This window comes from Trachurus japonicus, chromosome 7, assembly GCF_045865225.1.
Source record: "Trachurus japonicus isolate A0001 chromosome 7, Traja_1.0".
In the NCBI taxonomy this organism is placed as follows: Eukaryota; Metazoa; Chordata; class Actinopteri; order Carangiformes; family Carangidae; genus Trachurus; species Trachurus japonicus.
Window position 1 is genome coordinate 22,545,273 of NC_140913.1, and position 6,258 is coordinate 22,551,530.

Sequence of the window (6,258 nt, forward strand, 5' to 3'; positions counted from 1 at the left end):
GGTGTCAGGTAATTGTGCCATTTAAAATGTAATTTGTGTGTAATACACATTTAACCACTAGAGCAGGGGTACTCAAATACATTTGTCGAAGGGCCAGAATTTTTCTTAACAGACACCTTGGGGGCCGCACATCCAAATAGGCCTAGATTGAAATTAAATTAACCTTTTTCGTCTAATAATTTAAATATTTTTATTTTACTTGTAAGCACATCATTTTTATTTATACACTTCATGGTGTTTTGTATGATATAAAATGAAAAATCTTGACATTATCATATCATCATTTACATATCATGCTGGAGCTTTACACTGCTGACTTGTATCCTCAGACATGCCCTGTGATTTTCAATTTAAATATGACCTGACCATCACAGGACGTCTGACTCTGTTCTGAGGATACAAGTCATTGGTCCTGAAATGTGTGTTTCTCTTCTATAATACACATTCTACATCTCGGAGGAGACGTCTTTCCACACATGGGCTTCCTTCACCTGTCAAACGAGGCAGAGCTCAGTGGGAAACAGTAGGAGAGACACAGGCCGAGGGAACCGGGACACAACACCGGGGGAGAAGCAGGTCGTGCAGCTGTGCGCCGCAGACGTGCACGGAAAAACAATATGCATCTCATCAAATGCGCGCGGCTACGGCTTTTGAGTTGTGCGCGTGCATGACGCGCGGCTACATTGAATGGGTTTGAGCGCGCGCAAAAGACGCTTCATCTGAACGGCCCCCCATGCATGATGCACACACAGTTGAACCAAGACGGCGGTGAAAATCACCCACGGTCTCTGCAGACAGGCAGGGAAAACCCTGCAGTCCAGCCGACTCCCCAAACACTCGCGCATGGTGATTTGGGTTCGTCGGCGTTTCTGTATCCCAGTGCAGGGCCTCACAGGCACACACAAACGGAGCGACGTGTTTCCATGTCCCAGCGCTTTGACTTACAGGCGCACGGAGCCCAAGAAATACAGTATAGAGTAATATAAACTAGTAGAACTCAGTCGCGGGTCTGATTGGATGGTTCGGCGGGCCGGATGCGGCCCGCGGGCCGCCTATTGAGTACCGCTGCACTAGAGTGTTAGGAGGTACTCTAACAATGAGCTTTCTCATGCTTCTTGAGTGCATCAATTTTGAGTGGGTGAGATCTTTTAAAACAGGAAATATTAAAAATGCTATGTTTTTATCCAGTGTTGACTGAAATATTGTGCGCTCAAACTTCTTTAAGAATGGTGTCCAATTACACTATACATGATCATTAATACCACAGCATAACAGGTGGAAATTAGAAAATATTGGTATAACCTGGCTCAAGACATCTTTTCTTGTCTCACGAGATTAATGTTTTTTGTGCTTTGTCCCTGTTTTAAAATAATATACTGCCTTGAAATTGTCAGTGTCTATCATAAAGGACTATATTAAATTTACACTACAGAGTAAATATTTGTCTAGTCATGTTAATTAGTAACGCTCTGACCACAGCACGTCATACTGGAACAATTACTAGAGCTGTTCTCAGAAGTATGGCTGTATTGTGAAAAAATATGATCGGTAGAAGATTGTGTAAATTCAGTTAGCAGTAGTTTATCTTCAACATAGTGTCTGTTCCTGAACTGAAGAAGATTTAATAGCTACTTCTTTCACATGAACACTCTTACAGTATAGGCAGACAGGTTATCCCCTAGTTTACAGAGCCACTTGATTGCCAGCTTCTTCATAATACTTATACTGAATAGCCAATGTTACGCTCACTTAAACCAGATAATCCCAAGTGAGTCAGACTCAGAGTTAAACTTGTGGAAGCTGGAGACAAAGACAACATCATCATCCACTTGGCCTGCTTGCGCTTTTTCTTCAGGCCGGTCTATGAGGTGTACCAACCACATGACAAGCTGTCAGTTCCATGCATTAAGTAAAACCAAACAGAACATACAACAACATGTAAACAGGCCATGTTGGACCATTATTAATTTCTTCATATTGTGCTTTTGCAGTACATTCAACCTGACAGCTGTTACATTCACTTATACATACCATTGGTGCTTGTATTTTTTTTTTTTTTGTCCCTCCACAGGTCGTGATAGGCAGTTTGTGCAGGTGGGTGCAACTGGCCAGTCCATCCACATTCTTTCTCTCTCCATTGCTGAATCTCTTACAGCAAATGGCTTAAATGTGATTCATTCATTCTTTCAAGTACAACTAATTTCCTCATTTTTCTAAGAACCAGGTCGTTATCCTGTACTAAAAGAACTTTAACCTGAGAGGGTAATGAAGGAAAAGTCAAAGCAACAGTCTGTGATTACATCTTGAAGTTTATTTCCCTAGCAGATTGGTGACAAGACACACTTTATAAGAGTAGTGGTAGTTATATTCCTTCAAATTCAAGACATTAAATTATACTGTCTGTGAGAAACCTAACAAATAAAACATGTTGTTGGTTGGGTTTTAGTTTTCAGCTGAATAGAGAATGCAAAGCAAATGTCAGTGAACGAACGGTTTATTCAGATAATACGACTTTTGTGAGATTTTTGAAAAAGAAGGGAACCCACAAGTCAGATTTTTATAAATTGAGCTTGAATTGTTCATATACAGTATTTTGCTACATTTTAAACCATACATACTATAAATAAATGGAGGTGAGTTGTTTGTTATTCTTCTTGAAGCACAGGCAGCTGTATTTTAAAAGAATAAGAATACATGTTTGTTTTCTATAAAAGTAGGCTACATTTATGGAAGCATACACTGATGACTTGATGGTGAAGTGAGAATTGCCAGGTAACAGCTACACCAAGTCAACCTGAAGAAGAATCTGCAGCACTTGCTCTAGGCTCCAGCCTCACTTTTATGGGTGTCTTGGGTGTAGTAAAGAAATCATTTGCCAACACCATTGGAATCTAAAAAAAACATCAATCAGGTTCCATCAAAGCGTAAGCCCCACTTTCTTTCCATCATAAATAAAAAATGTCCTCTCACCTCCGTCTCCTCGCAGGTGACAAGACTGAAGTTTTGAAGGATCTCCACTATGGCCAGCTTCATCATCAAGACAGCAAATCGCATGCCAAGACAGTTTCTTGGTCCAGCTCCAAAGGTTAGGAAGGCATAAGGATCTACGTTGTCTTTGTTCTCTTTGCTGAACCTAAAAATACACAAGCAGGAATCGGTTAGTTGTTCAGTCAAATGATCTTTCCATTAATCCAGTACAATACCTTTCAGGTTTGAAGGCTTCAGGCTCAGACCACAAAGCAGGGTCACGGTGGAATCATGACAGTAGTTCCCTTAGGGATGGTCACACCGTTCACTTCAATGGAAGTCTTTGCCACTCTCTCAAGCCGATTATTAATGGGATACAGCCTCAAAGACTCATTCACCACCATGTCCAAATATTCCATCTGCATCAGGCCGTCATAAGTTGGCTGACCCTGGAGGAGAGTAAAGTTTTACATAGAAATTTGATAGATGCCCAAATTGGGGTGCTGAAAAATTGCATTTGAACAACCTGAACAACCTTTTCTGGGAAGGTTTTATCAATTTCCTCCTGCAGTGTCTTTTGGACGTGTGGGTTGGTTGCCAGGTTGTAGGCTAAAAAACACAGCGAGCTGCTGCTGGATTCATAGCCAGCTAAGATGAAAATCATAGCCTGAGAAAGGATCTCATGATCAGTGAGCCCTGCAACATAAACACACCATGATTAAGTTAGTATTACTACTGTATCATGTTAAAAGTTTGGGGCAGTTAGATAATGATGATGAGTGGAAAAGCTCAACAACCATAGCTTGGACAAAGACTCTTCTTTTATTCAGTCATTGGAAAATGAACTTTTCTGTGATTAATGTTCCCTAATATTTTTATTAAGTACTTTCCCTCAACCTACAGAGATTATACTGATACTTCAAGTCCTCTGTTTGGTTTCTTTCTCTTCCTTTTTGTTCGCTGGTATCATTTTTGTCCTCTGAAAGCTGAGAGTCGACCATCAACTGCATGAAATCCACTCGGTTCTGCCAGATGAAAATGCAAAAAAAGTGAGTTCAACAGAAATGTTATGAATAGAAACCCAAAATCAAATCAATTGTAACTACAGTGAATTACTTTGTGGTTATTTTTATTTCGGTCAGATTTGATCCTCGTTATAGAGTTAAAAAGAAATTCATCACGTCAGCAGGGAACAACGACAAACCGATCTTCTCAAGGAATGGTCCCAAGAATGGAAAAAGAACTGAAATGAATAAGAATTGAAAATATACTAAATTCAGCTTGTTGGGAGGACAAGACAAGACAAGACAAGATATTCTGATGACAAATTAATGTTTGATATACCAATCACTATTAGCAGGGGATTCTTGAAACTGAAAATTGACAGCAGGCTCTTAATGTTTGTCACAAAAGGGTCGGAGGGTTGGTTGATGGAATCCATGTCTACACTGAAAGCAGTACCGGCCACAACATCCATACTAAGGTCCAAATACTCTGAAAAAAGGACAACATGTAATTCCAACTGACTTCAGTAACAGCTCTTATCCTTGAGCAAGAGACGGCTGATGAAAAAGCAGTGGGTTCTGTACTTACTGTTTGACCTCTACGATGTCTTTCTTCTCCTTCACTTGCTTATGAAGGCCCTTGATTCGATTACTTGAGTGCTTCAACATTATTCCATACATCTGCCTCAAAGTGAATAATGAAAAGATTTAATCATCACATCCTTTTGTATGTAGATAGCAAACGTGTGAGCCTGTGAATCAAATTAGAACACTCTAGAAAGCAGTTCTACACTTCAGGATACACTTAAATGAGCGCTTTTCAACCTCTTTCAGTCGGCCACTTGTGAATGATGGAGAGAGCACACTGCGGATCCTCTTCCATTCCTTGTCTTCTGCCAGGAATACGGCATCATATAATTGTCAGTTCAGGCCCGCATCCTAAACAACACAGAGGTTTTCTTTACACTGGGTTCTTTAAATTGTATGAGGTATTAAATTGCCCCTGCAGTGTTTTTTCTTTACCCGTCTGTTTGTGAAGACTGTATAACACTCCCTAACCAGGATTGTTTTGATCATAGCTGTGTCCATTACAGCCAGGAGAGGCTGCCTGCCATCGTACAACCTTGTAATGCAATGGCGAGTATTGTAGTGATGCAGTTCAGTCCTGGAACATTGCATGCAACATGAATGACATGATGTAGTCTTTCTTCACTAATTTTTTACCCCCAAAGCTTTCCGTATTTCTGGTAGCATTCCATATCAAGATACTGGGCGCCCTGTGGAATAAAGTGAGAGAGAAGTGACAAATATATCAAATATGGCTACTCAGATCACCGTATCAATCTGGAACACGCATCTCACCCTTCTGTATTCCAGATATGTTCCAATAAAGGGCAAAGGTGTGGGTCCTTGGATACCAATTTTCTTGAAAAAGCTGTATGGAGCATATCCAGGATTAAAAACAGGATTAGAACACTAAAACCAAATCCAAATTTTAGTACTTTGGGATTTTTCTCCAGGCTTTATGTCTTTCATGTTAGACGCTATTGTGATGAATGGTGATTATGAGCACGGCTTGACTGAATATAAAGACTGGAGGTGGACAGTGTGGAGGAGGTCACAGCAAACACACAGACGTGACAGCTGACAGCAGAAGACAGGAAAGATTTAAAGGATGACAGGGACAATGTGATTGTCTGGATGAAATCATGACATGATCTAACATCTGAGGTCTTCTGACTGGCATGAAGAATGGGGTCAGAGATGGAGAACACTCGAGAATTGTGAATGGAGGCAGAGAGGAGATACTCTTAATTCCTGATTGAACCGTTACTGCTTCATTAGCCAGATATTCAATGCCTGTCTTCAAATGATGAAACTCCCTGGTCATTTAAAATACATTGAAATGGACATTTTATGGAGTATATTTCAACTTGAAAATCACAGGTGTCACATCACTAATGCTGGAGGGCTATGATTTGAATGCACTGTTTTCTTTGCATGCAGATGGTGTCTCCTCCATAAAATGACTAATGTATTGTTATTAAATACTGAGCTACACATGTGGGCTGAATAAGTTTGCAATTTAATCTTTTATTGCTGTCACAGTCTGACTCATACAGCCATGACAAGGAGGGAGGCGCAGCATTTTAAAGGTCAACATAAACAATTTATTCATCAGAAATCAATGAAAATCTTTTCCTTTTTTTCATATTAGCATGGATGTCTGTAACATCAGTGTGATCAGGGTAAGCAAGTTAGTGTGTGAGTATTGTTTAGTGCATTA

At 40.2% G+C, this 6,258-nt stretch overlaps 1 pseudogene across 1 annotated transcript; it reads right to left on the minus strand.

Moving 5' to 3' along the window:
* Positions 1 to 2,745: 2,745 nt before the first annotated feature.
* On the minus strand, positions 2,746 to 5,718 carry LOC146984761 (cytochrome P450 3A27-like; annotated as a pseudogene). Its single transcript, XR_015036225.1, has 13 exons — positions 5,713 to 5,718; positions 5,334 to 5,447; positions 5,196 to 5,248; positions 4,995 to 5,094; positions 4,797 to 4,910; positions 4,557 to 4,652; positions 4,312 to 4,459; positions 4,084 to 4,210; positions 3,916 to 3,992; positions 3,503 to 3,662; positions 3,204 to 3,416; positions 2,971 to 3,133; positions 2,746 to 2,891 (listed from the first exon to the last, which is right to left on the minus strand). The product of XR_015036225.1 is annotated as a cytochrome P450 3A27-like (transcript).
* Positions 5,719 to 6,258: the final 540 nt, after the last annotated feature.